The sequence below is a fragment of the Ictidomys tridecemlineatus genome, chromosome 15 (assembly GCF_052094955.1).
Source record: "Ictidomys tridecemlineatus isolate mIctTri1 chromosome 15, mIctTri1.hap1, whole genome shotgun sequence".
In the NCBI taxonomy this organism is placed as follows: domain Eukaryota; kingdom Metazoa; phylum Chordata; class Mammalia; order Rodentia; family Sciuridae; genus Ictidomys; species Ictidomys tridecemlineatus.
Window position 1 is genome coordinate 8,198,303 of NC_135491.1, and position 16,225 is coordinate 8,214,527.

At 45.6% G+C, this 16,225-nt stretch overlaps 1 long non-coding RNA gene across 1 annotated transcript; it reads left to right on the forward strand.

The window, feature by feature from the left end:
• Positions 1–3,859: 3,859 nt before the first annotated feature.
• Positions 3,860–12,689, forward strand: LOC144370734 (uncharacterized). Its single transcript, XR_013430664.1, has 2 exons — positions 3,860–3,899; positions 12,437–12,689. It is a non-coding gene; the product is annotated as an uncharacterized LOC144370734 (long non-coding RNA).
• The last annotated feature ends 3,536 nt before the right edge of the window (positions 12,690–16,225 follow it).

Below are 16,225 nucleotides of genomic sequence, written 5' to 3' on the forward strand. Positions count from 1 at the left end.
TGGCTGCATCACCACAGTATTCTGACTTTAGAGATGGATAAATGCCAAGGAGTGGGATTGCTGGCTCACATGGGGTTCCATTCCTAGTCTTTAGAGGAATCTCCATAGTTCTTTCCTAAGAAGATGTATCCATCTACAATTGTGAGTGTGGCCTTTCCCCACGTCTTCCTTAGCATTTATTATTGGTGTTCATGAAGATTGTCTTTCAGGGCAGAGTGAGATGAAATCTCAATGTCGTTTTGGTTTCCATTTCTGTGATTGTTAAGGATGCTGAACATTTTATTTATATATCTGTTGTCCATTTATATTTGCTCTTCTCAGAAGTGTCCTTTCAGTTCTTTTGGTAAAATGGTTATTTTATTGGAATGAGTCCCTGTGTCAGGATTTTGTGACACATATTGTTCCTGTGAAGCACCCTCTGCCTCCAATTGTCACCAGGTGTGACACAGTCATGCTCTCTGCTGGATCCCACAGTGTCACCCAAGTCCATTCTCAGATCTGAACTTCAGTCCATGCCCTGTCCTGGACCAATGCTATGTCTGAGGGACAGCAGAGTCCAGCACCCACTGGCCTACTGTGATCTCTGTGCGGCAGTACCCTTGTTGCTGGTGATAACCAAGTTCCTGTTCTATAAATGGAGAACACTGGGTGACCCCTGAGTCAGTGCTGCACTGGCCACAGTTATCCCAGTGCCCTCGAGTGCCTGCTGTGTACTGTCTGCAGTTATCCCTGGTGGCACAGGAGGCTCTGACTGTATAGCTACAATCTGTCCTTCCTGTCTAGTCCCTCTGCTGGGACTCTCCAAACATGTCACCCAGGAGTTTCCACAATGTAGTGCTACAAACCACCATGAAATGACTGTTAGCATTCCAAAGAGGAATCCTTCAGCACCAGCTTGATCAATAGCAGCATTTATTTGGGAACTCAAGTGTGGGCTGAAGAGTCCCTTGAGTGACAGATAGAGCAAAATATTCCATTCAGACTGGTGAGCGGTGGTGCCCCTTCTCTGGGAACACACTTGGGGCAGTAGACCACGGTTGTGAGCCTGCAGACTCCCCAGGGTTGGTTCTGCTCTCTGTCTTCTAGTTTCTCCAGCATTTTTAAAGCTGGTTTTTATCAAAGGCTTTTTCTGCTTGAGGGGCGATTGTGTAATTCTTGTCCTTAATTCTGCTATGTGAGGAATTACACTAACTGATTTATGTATGTTGAATCGACTCTGCATCCCTTGGAGGAATCCCACTTGACCATGGTGCCCCACCTTCTTGATATGTTTTGAATGTACTCTGTTAACAGTTTATTAGGTATTTTTTGTGTCTATGTTTAGAGAGAAATGGGTCTATGGTATTCTTTCCTTTTTCTATGTCTGGTTTGTATATAAGAAGGAGATCAGCTTCCCAGAACAAATTTGGGTGGGTTCCCTCCTTCCCTCCCTTTCTATTCCATGGAATGATTTGAGGAAGAAGAACATATTTCTTATGTGTTGTATTTTTGTGTGCACACTTGTGTTTTGTGTTGTATGTCTTTGTGTGCATATGTTCATATATCATATATGAGGAGTGCTCATGAAAAAATGGATCCAAATTTTTTTTTATTCACGTGATTTTAATGGTTTAATTTAAATTGGGTAAACAGCTATTGAGGATTGTTTTAATATGTGAACAAATAAGGACGTTAACAGATCTGCTTGTTTACTTTCACCTTTCCTTTTCATTATATTTAAAAGTTCTCTTCAGGATAATGTAAATTGTTCAGAAAATTGTTTTCTTAGTACCTGTTGGAATGTTACATAATTTTTTATCATCATTGCCAGAATTCCTATCTTCATCCCAGTGCCATTAAAGACAAAGATAAAACCATACTACAGTTTCTTTGATAGTTATCACAACAAACTGTATAAACTGATGCATCAATGAATAATAACTCAACAAGTAATGCTCAATCAAGGAGTCGATTTACTTTGGGAGGAAATGGACATATTGATAGATTCCTCCACTTTGAACTGCTTGCAGAAATTGCCTGGACTATGTATCACTTGTATGCATTATGAACTCTCTGTTGGTGCAGCGAATTGTGGTAATTCTGGAGTATCTTTGCTGATGGTGTCACCGGTGGTACAATTTTTTCAAAGAAGCCATCAATTGGCTGAGTGTGGTGGCATTTCTGTATCCTCCTCCCTTCTGCTAGTGATGGTATAAAATTTGGGGGCCAAGAGAGGTGAGGCAAAGAACCTCACCCCCTGACTGGTACCAAGGCCAAATTTGGGGGCCAACAGAGGTGAGGCATAGAACCTCACCCCCCCACCACTGGTGCAAAGGCCAAATTTGGGAGCCAACAGAGGTGAAGCAATGAACCTCAACCCCCTACTGGAACCAAGGCAAAATTTGGGGGCCAACAGAGGTGAGGCAAAGAACCTCACCCCCCCCCCACTAATGCATAGGCCTATCCACAAGTATGGCTGTATGCTGGACCGGTAGTCAGTAATGGGTATGATCCAATAGCAGTGGTACCAACCTAAGACAGGAGGCTGACGCCTAGCGGTCAGCTCATCTGATGACTGGTAAGGGCCATATGTATTATTGGACACCATAACAGGCACAGTCCCTAAGCCACATGTTTGGTGCTTAATTAAACAGAAGGGGGGAGATGCTGAGAGCCATAGCCAAGTAGGAATGATGCATGGCATTTTGGGTCCAAAGGTGATTCCAGCAAGCCATTGAGATGAGGATGATTATGTTAAGATATGCATTCAATTGGAGATTAGGAGGAAATGATTTCCTCCTACCACACTTCCCCAACCAATGGGAACTCTCCAGGAGTCCCCTGAGAGCTCCAAAGTAGCAGGCCAAGGCGAACAGCAGGGGTCTAATCTCCAACTGAATGCACATCTTAACATAATAATTACAGACAGACTTGCAGCAAGAAAACACTTCTCCAGTGGGTGTGTCTTGGGAACAGAGAAGGTGGCACAGGCACATGCATCTTTTTCCCCTGGAGAAGGGACCCTGGTCCCCTTACTGCAGCTGCTTCCTGTTCTGCTGTGTCCTCAGCAGGAGGTCAGTCCTCAGGGAGGAACCTAGGTGCCACCTTCAGCTACCTCATCAGCAAGCTGCACACTCCCTGTGATTCTCCCTCCAATCAACAATATGTTCTTACATTATTTCCACAGTTGGGTCTTCTGGTCACTCAGTGATTAGGGCTCACTAAAAAATAACTATAATAAAGGACTATGGTGCTGACAGGAGGTCTAGGTCTCCAAGGACATCCTCTCTTCTCATAATGACCTGTTCCCTTGCTGTGATCTCCCAGGAAAACCCATCGATAACCATGGGGTCAAGTTAAGGAGATATTGTAAAGCCCCTTGTGTTATTAAGTGTCAGTCAAGGGACACAGGGTCACTTGGGGTGAGGATTAGCCTTTGGGGACTTTGTCTCCCTGCCTTATCTTGAAATCTCAAGCATCTCCTTAGAAACCCCAGCCTCTGCCTTTGGGGTGTCCTGACTCAGACTCCTGGGAAGCCCCTGTGATCTTCAGGTCACCACATACCTCACGCCTCTACTGGCCCTGTCTCTGCCTCCCTCCATCTGGCGTCCACAGCAGGCTTCTCCCATCCTGATGTCATTCTCCCGCTCTTCCTCCCCACAGCCTTCCTAACACCCCTTCCCATCCTCCAGGTCCTGCTCTCCTGCCTGCTCATAACTTCCCTATTAATGTTCACATGTAGGACCCAAGAAGCCCCATAGAGAAGATCTGTCAATTCCTGGGAAAGAAGTTGAGTCCAGAAGAACAGGACTCAGTCTTCAAGAACAGCTCCTTCCAAGTCATGAAACAAAACAAGATGTCCAACTTTGAAATGTTACATGAAATTGTAATGACTAAGCCTTTCTTAATTAAAAGAAAAGGTAAATTCTCTGGATTCAGAATGGGTTAGACTACGTGGGCATCTTGTGTTTACCCCTGGCACTAAGAATACAGGTGTTAGGACATTTAAACTTGAATCCTTAATGGCCCAGAAAGCCTCTCATGCCCTTCTGGAAAACTGTGTTCATGGGACTGGGATGGGCTGCAGGTACCAGGACAAGGTTGCCTCAGTCTTGGGGAGAAGGGAGGTTCTGGAGATGGTGGTGTCTGGGCCACTCCACTGGTGATTTGCCACAGAGCACTGCCCTAAAGAGAGAGATACATAAAGAAAGACATGATTGGAGAGAGTAGAGAGGCGGGCATTTGCTATGAGACATTGTAAGGCCTACTTCCTGTGGGTTCAGGCCTACTGAAAATGTCTCCTCCACATAGTGGCAGGACCTGTTTTGCAAAATTCCTCCAGTTCACATGGATCTGAAATGGTGACACATGGAATCAATATACTAAGTGCTTCAAGGGATATTCAGGAGGTCAGGATTTTTGCTACCCAGTGAGCATGGAGCACAGAGCCATAAAACAGAGATGGGGAAGGGACTTGGGGAGAATCCCAGGCCTAGCAGAAGAAATCTGTGGTGAGCCGTTCCTGTGGACTGTGGTCGCCATTACATGATGGCGCTGGCTCCGCTGTGGTCTGTGAAGGACAACTCCGTACCAGAGAGAGTTGGCGTATTGTCAACTCCTTATCAGAGAGAGTTGGCGTGTTGTTTTCTAGCACCCTGTGAGAAGGGTCCACGTGGCAGCTTCGCATTGGGGTTCGCGGTGCTTTATTAAGGCTGGGAGGGGCATCCGAAGGGGATTAGAAGAATTATTAGAAGAATATCAAGGGCCTGAATAAACTGCTGAAAGAAGATTCCTGAGTCGCGTCTTCCTTGCGGGCAAGGGGGTCGTGACAAGTGGTGCCGAGACCCGGGAGAAAAAAGAAAAAAAAAAAAGAGTAGCCAGGGAGGCGCGCCGGTAAGTCCCAGGTAAGGTGGGACCCGCTGTTAAAAAGCGGAGGCTCCTCTATACATAAAGAGGGAGCGTTAAAAGGTACCTGCTCCTCTGTAAATAAAGAGAGGGCGTTACATCTCATAGCAATTGCACTCTGTATTTTCGTTTTGTTTTCTGTGTATTTTCGTTTTGTTTTTGTGTACTTTCACTTTCGTTTTCTGTGTTTTCTTGTGTTGCGTCATGGGTGCCGTGATTTCAAGTCCACTTCTTCTGGCCCTAGATGGCCTTTTACGTTCCAAGGGACTGGAGGTGAAACGCAGTACCTTAGAGAGATTTTTACAGAGGGTAGATACAGCTGCACCGTGGTTTGCATTTTTGGGCAGCCTCACTACACCCAGCTGGGATAAATTAGGCAAAGACCTTGATTTTGCTCATGAGCAGGGCATGTTAGAGGGCGGGGTGATACCCCTCTGGAAGATGGTCCGTAGTTGCCTTACGGATGGCAGATGCCAAGAAGCGCTTGTTAAAGGGCAAGAAGTTTTAGAACAATTACATGAGGAAAAATCAGAAACAACAGAGAGCGAAGTGTCTCAGGAAGAGGGGAGCGTGCGGGGCGTGGAGAACGGGAGGAGGCGACTGTATCCAGATCTCAGTGTGCTGCGCACGCCCCCATGCGAAAGTGGGTCAGAGGTAGAAGATAATGAAGAGGAGGAGCTGGAGACGCTGTCTCGGCAGCTAGGGAGTTTAGGTACAGGGAACAGAGATAAGCAAGGGCTCAAGAAAGGACAGCCTCCCGATCCGCCTCCGTATGGCGGGGGTGTTTCGGGACGAAGTTTCCATGCCCAAACATGGAGGGCTGTTAACGCTGAGATGGGTCTTGCTTATCCAGTTTTTCAGGATGATAATAGGGGAAGATTTCATGAGCTTTTGGATTTCAAAATGGTAAAGACCCTGGCGGAGTCTGTGCGCACTTATGGGGTCGATGCCGCTTTTACACTAACTCAGGTAGAGAATCTGTCTAGAAACTTGGCTCACCGAGGAGCCTGTTTGGGTGCCTCAGTGGCCCCTTCCCTCGGCTAAACTGGCAGCAGCCCATGACCTAGTTAAAGAACAACTTGACTTGGGCCACATTCAACATTCTACTTCTCCATGGAATACTCCCATATTTGTCATTAAGAAAAACTCAGGGAAGTGGCGCCTACTGCATGATTTACGAGCAGTTAATGCTCAAATGCAACTTATGGGGCCCATTCAAAGAGGGCTGCTGCTGCTTTCCTCTGTTCCTCAGGGCTGGCATATCATTGCTATTGATATTAAAGACTGTTTCTTTTCTATTCCTTTGCATCCTAAAGACTCACAGCGTTTTGCCTTCACCCTTCCCTCGTGTAATCACGAGGAACCAGATCAAAGGTTTGAGTGGGTTGTTTTACCACAGGGAATGTCTAACAGTCCCACGATTTGTCAGATGTATGTAGGGAAGGCACTCGCACCTCTCAGACAAAAATATCCTTCCATCAAGATTATTCATTATATGGATGATGTATTATTGGCAGCCAAATTACAACAGTCAGTTAATGAGGCCTATAAAGACCTGGTGAAGTTGTTAGCTCAATATGGATTACATATTGCACCTGAAAAGGTTCAAACAGGGTATTCTATTCAGTATTTGGGAGCGACGATTGGATATGACATGTTAAAACCACAAAAAGTTACTATAAGAACTCAAGATCTCCAAACTCTAAATGATTTTCAAAAACTGTTGGGAGATATTAATTGGATAAGAGGTTATTTACATATTCCTAATATCGTGCTCCAGCCTTTGTATGCTATTCTTAAGGGTGATCCAGATCTTACTTCCCCTTGTACCCTCACTAAAGAGGCCAGAGCGGCCCTTATAAAAGTAGAAGAAGCTATACAACATGCTACTCTATGCAGGCTCCAGAGTGATAAACCTTTCCAGTTATGTGTGCTTGCCACTATGCGGCAGCCTACTGGAGTACTGTGGCAAGATGGGCCTTTACTATGGATCCACCCACATGTATCCCCAGGAAAGTCTTTAAAATACTATCCTGATGCTGTTGCAGCGTTAGCACTTAGAGGGATTCAACAAAGCATTCAATTTTTTGGACAAGCACCTTCTTCTCTTATCATACCCTATTCTAAAGTTCAACTTAATGTTTTGTGTGCTACTCTGGACAACTGGGCCATTCTGTGTTGCTCGTTTCAAGGGGATATTGATAATCATTACCCTTCTTATCCATTACTCCATTTTGTTAAAGAACATCCCATCATTTTCCCTAAAGTAACTTCACCCACTCCAATTCCGGGGGCTGTTAATATTTTTACTGATGGCTCTAAGTCTGGAATGGGAGCTTATGTGATTAATGACTCTCCCCCTGTCCAGCATCAATTTGCTCCTGGAAATCCACAATGGGTAGAACTACAAATTGTCATTAAAGTTTTTAAACAATGTTCTTTTCCTTTCAATCTCATTTCGGACTCCATCTATGTGGTGCAGGCGCTCAAAATTCTGGAGGCTGTAGGAGCTATTAGTGACACCCATAATGTATCTGCTTACTTTAATCAGCTTCAACAGCTTATCCGTAGTCATAGTGCCCCTTTCTATCCAATGCACATTCGGGCTCACCCCTCTCTTCCTGGCCCGTTATCACAGGGTAATGCCTGTGCTGACTCGGCAACTAGAAGCCAGTTGGTATGCTTGGCCTCCTCCTTAGAAGAAGCTAAATTGTTTCATCACAACTTTCATGTCAATGCTATGACACTGCACAGACGTTTTTCCATCTCAAGAGCGGATGCTCTTCAGATAGTATTACAATGTCCCCATTGTGTCACATTTCTTCATCCTCCTACTTATGGTGTAAACCCACGAGGATTGAAGCCATTGGTTGTCTGGCAAATGGACGTAACTCACGTGCCTGACTTTGGTAACCTCAAATATGTACATGTTTCTATTGACACATACTCTGGAATTATTCATGCTTCTGCTTTATCGGGAGAAAAGGCGTGTAATGTCGTTACTCATTGCTTAGAGGCATGGGCAGCATGGGGTGCACCTGCATCCCTTAAGACTGATAATGGACCTGCTTATACTGGCAGACAGTTTACATCTTTTTGTTCTACTATGGGAGTACAACTTACTCATGGGTTGCCTTACAATCCTCAAGGGCAAGACATTGTTAAACGTGCCCACCACACCTTAAAAGAAACCTTAGAAAAACAAAAAGGGGGAATAGGAGTTGACCACACTCCTAAAGAATGCCTGTCCTTAGCTCTTTTTACCATTAATTTTTTGAATTTGGATATTCATGGCCGCTCTGCGGCCAATAGACATGTGTCCCCTCAGCCCTCTGTGACTGGCTATGTTAAGTGGAAGGATGTTCTTATGGGCCAATGGAACGGCCCTGACCCCGTGCTGACATGGGCACGAGGATCTATATGTGTTTTCCCCCAGGATCGCACGGAGCCGCTGTGGATCCCTGAACGCCTGACAAGAAGAGTCTCGAGATCTACTAACCAGCAGCGGGAGGTGCCACAACAGTTCCATGATGAGGAGCTTCATTCTGATGAGTGCTCTGGCTCTGATGCTGGTGCCAACGGTACAGATGACACCAATGCAGTGGTGGGCAGTGGCACGGGCATGGCCAATGCCAATGCCAGTTCATAGTAATTCTAGTGTCCTCCCCACTCTTTTTTCTATCTCATGTGAGATGTCTGCTCCTTGTACCTCTCCTAGAGGGGACATGGAAAATATTTTTAATCAGTCTCAAGTTAATCTCACAGGAGTTTTTTGTTTCAGCCTTGGGAACACTAATTGTATTAGCCTTAAGACCAAAAATTTGACTAACTGGGAGGACCCATTGCGGTCCAGTCAAGTCTCAGGGAGCATTCTCAGTGCTGTATTGAGCCAAGTAGTTTCAGGGAAGCAATCAGGCTCAGGGACCCCCGCAACTAGCTCTGTTTTAAACATAACTACTTTAGCTATTATCTCCAAGGTACTAATCCCAATGCCTCCTTCTTCTAATAGTACTTGCCATGCCACTCATTTCAAGGCCTCTCCTTACTGTACCCCTAATTTTGGTTTTCCCCCAACATTTACACCTTGTCAGGATCATTCTTGGGAGAAACATCAAGTTGCTAAAGGTTTCTCCTTTTCCCCCCCTCTTAAGAGATATGTTTACAACTTTAACAACAATGCCAACTCCTCTACAGGAACAGGTTGGTCCTGGTTTCAATGGCTCATTTCCAATGAGAAGGGGGCTTCAGCCGATATTTCTGCATTGGCTCAATTACTAGGAGACAAAAGTTGGCTGGCTAATGTTTCTGGCACTACTAAGGAGAGTGAACGAGGTAATAGGCTTACATCTGTTTCGTTCAACTCTCTGTTACATTATGCCACATTGCCTCCTGCAATGGTCTGTATCCAATCCCCGTTCCTGTTCCTTTTAGCTAATGACACCTCATCGGGGATGCTGGATTGTTCTAATATTACCTGTTTCTTATCTGAGTGTTGGAATGGTTCTTGGACTGTAGCAGTGATTATGAAAATTCCAACTTTTGTCCCAATCCCAGTCACTGCGGATCCAGATAAATTTCCTATTGTAGAGCTACTTAGAGTCCGCAGAGATTTTGGAATCACAGCAGCTATAGTGACAGCCATGGCGGCATCTGCTGCTACAGCAGTTACGGCCGGAGTAGCCATGGCCAGTCAAGTACAAACTGCTGCCACTATTAATCAAGTTGTTCAACAAACGTCCACTATACTTGAATCGCAAAATACGATTAATCAACATATTTTGTCAGGGATTTTAGCTACCAACCAAAGAATAGATTTTCTTCAAGCTCAGGTAGAGGAATTAGCTGACCTAGTACTTTTAGGCTGCATTGACCAACGTGCACATTTATGTATAACCTCTGTCAGATTTAATGATTCCAGGAATGCTTCCCACATCATTGGTGGATATCTGGCCGGGAATTGGTCCATGGAAGCGGAAGACATGATCCAGTCTCAACTAACCCAGATAGCTGTCTTGAATAGTACCCGTGTCGATCCCGTGACTCTGGGTCAATTCACCAATTGGATATCTTCTGCTTTTTCCGTTTTTAAGGAGTGGGTGGGAGTAGGCATTTTTGGTACACTGTGTTGTTTTAGTATGTTCCTCTGTTTGTGGTTTCTCTGTCGCCTTAAAGCTCGTAGTGCTCAAGATAAGGCTATGATCATACAAGCTCTTGCAGCTTTAGAACATAGCAACTCACCTCAAGTCTGGCTTGCGCATCTTAAACAGTAAATCTTTGACATGGTCATTGCACCCCAAGTTATTATAACATTGCACTGGGATTGACATGTCTTTCCTCGTTATTCTCTTAGTGTCAGAAAGCCCTTGCACTCTGCCGGTCTTGCTACCATTGCACGCAGATGGGTTTCTACACTAGTGCCTTTGACATGGTCGTTGCACCCCAAGTTATTATAAAATTGCACTGGGTTCGACATGTCCTTCTTTTGTCTTTCTTTTAGTGCTGGAAAGCCCTTGCACTCTGCAGGTCTTGTTGCCATTGCACGCAGAAGGGTTTCCACACTGGTCTTTATCTATCACTTTAAAGTCCGTGCCTTTCTTTCAGGGTGCTGCCAACTTGTTTGTAGTTGTACTTCTAGACAGCCACAGTTCAACCTCAGCTATTCCCTCTTACTCACCATCATCACGATACAGGATGCGAGGCAAGGCACTGCACTTGAGTGATCCATTGAGAAGAGGGACCTCAAGGGGAGCATGTCCTATTGCATGCGGGTTTGACGTGTCTCCGCCCCCCCCCCACGAAAAAAGGCGTCGGCTGATGTGGTGTCAGATCTGGGGAAGGCGCCCCCTAGGGCTGGGCCATACTATGCAGCCATTCTGCACAGTGGGATAGGACCTCTACTCTCGCCTGTATTGTCTTAGTGAAATAAAAAGGGGGAGCTGTGGTGAGCCGTTCCTGTGGACTGTGGTCGCCATTACATGATGGCGCTGGCTCCGCTGTGGTCTGTGAAGGACAACTCCATATCAGAGAGAGTTGGCGTATTGTCAACTCCTTATCAGAGAAAGTTGGCGTGTCATTTTCTAGCACCCTGTGAGAAGGGTCCACGTGGCAGCTTCGCATTGGGGTTCACGGTGCTTTATTAAGGCTGGGAGGGGCATCCGAAGGGGATTAGAAGAATTATTAGAAGAATATCAAGGGCCTGAATAAACTGCTGAAAGAAGATTCCTGAGTCGCGTCTTCCTTGCGGGCAAGGGGGTCGTGACAGAAATCAGTAAAGATTGTTCTACTAATGAAGATAACTATGAGTCATGTGTGGTATTAGGACAGCCATGACATATGACATAGGCTTCTACTTTATATTCATCTGAGTGTATGCTTTACATGCCTATCTTACATTGGGTTAGCTATTGTTATATTTTTAGTAATTAATTAGATCATTCTGCTATGTGAAAATTAATTTATATGACAAATAATGCTGTAATCACGTAAGTAAAGTGTAAGAATTATGTTCATATCTTTAGCATTCATTCCACCACCACCACTCTGTCACTGGGTAAACCCTCCAGGGTATTTTTAAAATCCTTCTCTGTAAAGCAGGGTATTATGCTAGTCTATTCCTCACTCTTTATCAGTCCTTTCAAAAAATTTTCATTAAGCACATACGATGTAATTCCTTTAATCAGTAATTCGTTGGCAATTTATGAAAATGATTTCATCCCCTAATATGTTAGATATGCATATCTTATGCACATTCAAAAAGAAAGTACACAGAATATCTCATGTTTGATCATTGCTATGAAGTGAACGAGGATGGAGATGTAGGGTTCTGAGCTGAGAGCCCCACTGAATCACTGCATTGGAGTAAACTTATGAGTGAGGCTAATGGACAGAGTTGAAGGTGTCTCCTGGGACAGCCCTCTGGGGTAAGGAGCAGGAAAGGTAAACACCCTGAGGAGGGGGCAGCCTGGCATGTCTGAAGCTGAATAAGAAGATTGTGTCATGGAGCCGAGAGAGCAAATGGGAAGTTTCAGGGATGGAGTCACAACCAACAAGGATCCTACACCTAGAGCCTCAAAGCACCAGGGAAATTGGCTGAAGTAGACTGGATGTCCTGGGAGACTCTGAGCCCCAAGGGACTGGACCCAGTGGGTTAGGCAAGGGTCAACATGGGTTCCTTGTGAAGAAGAACTGATCACAGGGATGGGCCAAAGCAGAGAGACTAGGTGAGACATGATCTCCTCACCCAGGTAAGAAATTTTGTTAGCTTAAGCCAAAGTGCTCAAAAAAACAATTGGTCAGAATTAGGTACAGTCCAGATGTTCGGTTTATAGGCAGGATCGCTGCTTGTAGATTCTGTGCAGGATGGTTTGGGAGAGAAGGGCAGTCAGGACACACTTTCCAGACAGGTAGAAGGGGAAATGTGCATGGTGGCCAGGCAGGAGGAGGCCTCACCAAATACCCAGGGGTCACTCTGCTGTCTTGACAGAGCAGGGAGGAGGTCGCCATTTTAAGACCTATCCCTATATCTGATCTGCATCTACTTCATGTTTTCCAGGCATCTGTGGGGACTGGAAGAATTACCTCACAGTGGCCCAAGCTGAAGCCTTTGATAAAGTTTACCAAGAGAAGATGGCGGGTTTCCCCAAAGAGCTGTTTCCATGGGAGTAACATCTAACAAATCCAGGATATTACATGGACACTGTGATGGTTTTCCTGTCCTGGGAATGTCTTCCCACAGTTATATGTAAATTAAAATTGAAAGTACGAACAAGGCTCAAAAGAATGAACAAGGCTCATCATCATAGAAATGCCTGTTTGGTGAGGAACAGCTCTGCTTATTCATAGAGCCGGGGGTGGTTTGACAGTTATGATAGTTTAATGGTTTGACAGTTGGCACGAGGTGCTTTCTGATTGGTGGGTAAGGATCATGTGATACAGCTGGGCTCATCATTGGACAGCTCTTCTGGGCGGGATGGGGAAGTTAGTCTTTGGAGCCAGGGCAACTCCCAACAATCCCCCCACTTTGTTATTAAATTGGAGCGTGTGCCATCTCATTCTGACTGCTTTCTGCTGAGATCAGGTGTCATGGGTGAATCAGAGAGGAGAGAAGTAAAGAGCCCCCACAGGAGGACATAGAGCACTGGTACAACTTCAGGAACAAGATGATGTCAGTCCATTCAGCATAGGTCTTCACGGGAGGTAGCCAGGAGTTGGTAATTCCTGAGGAGAGGCTGGTTAGAAGCTTGATTAGAAATTTTACCCACCTGAGTCTGAATGAACTTTATGATAAAGGACAGGAACAGGCACACGGAATTTTTATAGCACAAATCTAATGGGGTCTCTGAGTCTGCAAACTGCCTCATTGGCACAAGGGGGATTAAGTGTTCAGCTTTGAACGTGGGGTTGAGTGTTCAGCCTTGAGTGGGGGCTTGGGTGTTTGGGCTTGAAGCAAACAGGTGATAAAGAACCACACAGAAGGTTTGAGAAGCCAGGTCATCCTGCAGCTAACGTTGTTTTGCATGCCATGCAGACAACTTATTCAGCCTGGTCCTGCACCTAACACCTCCCAATTCCACTCTTTATTCCTAGTCCAATCTAGCTCTCTCCCCTCTCTATTAAGGCTCTTATTGACCATCAAACTCTCTCCTATTTGAGTGTCTCTGAAACCAGCTTGCTTCTCTCTTTACCTGTCTTGAAATGTCACTGTTCCCAGCTTTCTCCAGTTACACCAAGAAAGCATGGGCTTTGTAAAGAAAGCAGCTTCTCCCATGCTCTGAATGAAGGCGGCCAAGGGAGGACGGTGGCCCATTTTTACCAGATTTCCCTTTGAGAGCAGTGAGATCTCTCCAGGTTTTATGTGAAACACCTCAAGTTTAAATGCTGATAATGAAATTCCTATGAAACTGGGAGGGCAAACAAAACACACATATTTTTCCTTAAGCTCAGAAGGTAACGGGTCTTATGATAAGTTGGATATTAGACAGCTTGTGTTTAAAGGCTATGGAGGGGTGCTTTCTTCCCCACAGGTGTGCAAAGAGATAAGCCAGATGATAATCAACATATTGCAAGAGGGTGGATTCGGTGCACTGGGGGTGAAAAGATCCCTGAGGAAGGAGAGTCCAGGTTAATTGTGGAGACTGGTGGTGGGATCTGTCCAGGTAACCACGAAAAGATCTTGTGATTCAGGGGCAAGGGGAATGGAGAAGAAAGCATCCTTTAAATCTATGATCGAGAAGTGCGTGTCAGTGTGGGGGATCTGAGACAGCAGGGTGTATGAGTTGGGAACTAAAGGATATATGGACCTAAAGGAGATTTTGATGAGACATAGGTCCTGAACTAAGCACTAATATGGGAGTATTGTAAGGGCAATGAGCAGGACGGGGTACCCCTTGCTAAGAAGGTCCTGAATAATTGGTTGTAGGCCCAAAAGAACTTTTGTGGACAGAGGGTATTGAGCCTGATTGGGGAAGGTGTTGGGATCTTTGAGATGAATGCTAACTGGTGGGCAGGAAATGCTGGAGGGAGTTGGGGTATCCCATACAATTGGGTCAACCAGGTTCGTAGGTAAGGGGTCCTTTTTAGTGTGGTGTTTCATGTCTTCTGCCAAAAGGTCCAGGAAAGATGAACAGGCCAAAAACTGGGGCCTGACTGATACCAGGAGCCCCAATGTTGATTGTTGTATTGAATTTAGAGAGAATATCTTGGCTGAGCAAACGAACTGGACATTGTGGCATAACTAGGAATGTCTGAGAGAATGGGAATTTGTCTATGGAACAGAGTAAAAGGGGAGTCTTTCTTGGATAAATGGTCTTTCCTCCTACCCCAACAATAGAAAAAGTGGACAGCAGTTTTGTCCCTAGAATTCTGTCAGGACTGAGAAGGGAGCCCCAGTGTCAAGGAGAAAGTCAACCTTGCATCCATCCACCTGAATCCACGCCATGGGAGCCTGTGTATTGATCATTACTGATGGGGACAAGAACTCAAGGCTCCATCAATCTTCGATTGCCATGCCCAGAAGGTCCAAGTGTTCCCTGGCCACAGGCCTCCTATGGGATCTAGGACAGTCAGAGCCCCAATGACCTTGTTGTTGATATTTAGGGCATGGGGTACACGGAATGCGTGATGTGAGGCATGCCCTGTCCCAATGTCCCTCCTTGTCACACTTGAAGCAGGCGCCTGGGGGGTTTTGATCTGCAGTAATGGGCAGTGACCCAAGGAAGCACCCTGCAGGGCCTGGGCGAGCATCTGAAATTTATTGTGTTCGGCCTTTTGCTTGCGGCACTTGATTTAAAGGCTACCACAAAGATCTCAGTCTGGGGGGTGGCAGGGCCTTGTTTGAGCTTGTCCACATAGCTCTGTGAGAATAAATATGTCATAAGGACATGACTACCATCTGGGGTTTCGGGATCTAGGTTAGTATACTGCTTAAGGGCTTTTGTAAGTCAATGCAGAAATTCCAATGGGGTCTCCTCTCACTTTTGAATAATCTCTTGTAATTTTTGGAATTTGACAGCCTTACGTGTCGCTTTTTTGAGCCCAGCAATAATACATGTGGAGAATTATTCCCTACTAAGTGTGCCAGCTTGAGTATTATAATTCCTGTTGGGAGTCTGATCTGTGGCAGCATGTGGCCCCAAAGGGTGATGGGGACTGACTCAGTGTGTTTCATCCACATGGGCTCTGGCGAGTTCCTCAGGAAGGAGATCATTAGCCAGTAACATCTATATATCATGGTGAGGGAGGATAGAAGCCTGTAGGACCCATAGAAACTCTCTTATGTAAGTGGTGGGACTAAAGCTGTCAGATGAGTTGGGCGAGCACCAGGGGGGCTGGACAAAGCCAACAGGGGATGTCAGTAGTGTGGGGCTTCATTTGCTGGATAGGTCAGGCTGAGAACGAAGAAGAGGAAAAAGCGTCAACATAGGAAATCTCCTTTCACTTTTTTGAGCTCTCCCAGAAGTTAAATAGATTTCTGAGTATTGCGAGCGTCTTCAAGAGAGTCCACCATGACCATGAAGTTGTTGGTGGGGTGTGTTCTATCCTCCAGATTGGGGGTCAGAAGTTTGCTGGATGATCACAGTCAAAGCCCCTGTGTAGCCCGTCTGAAGTTGGATACCTGATAGGGGAACTCACCTACTGAAGAGCCCGTGTTATGTGAGTAGTAGCAGCACTCGAAAGAGTGGACGAGGACAGCAAGCCTTGAGAGAGGGGGCCCTCGAGCAGAGAGGCATTTCCCCTCCCAGGTTTGGGCCCTAATGAAAGAATGAACAAAGCTCATCATCAGAGAAAATGCCTGTTTATTGAGGAACAGCTCTGCATATTTATAGAGCCAGGTGGTTTGACA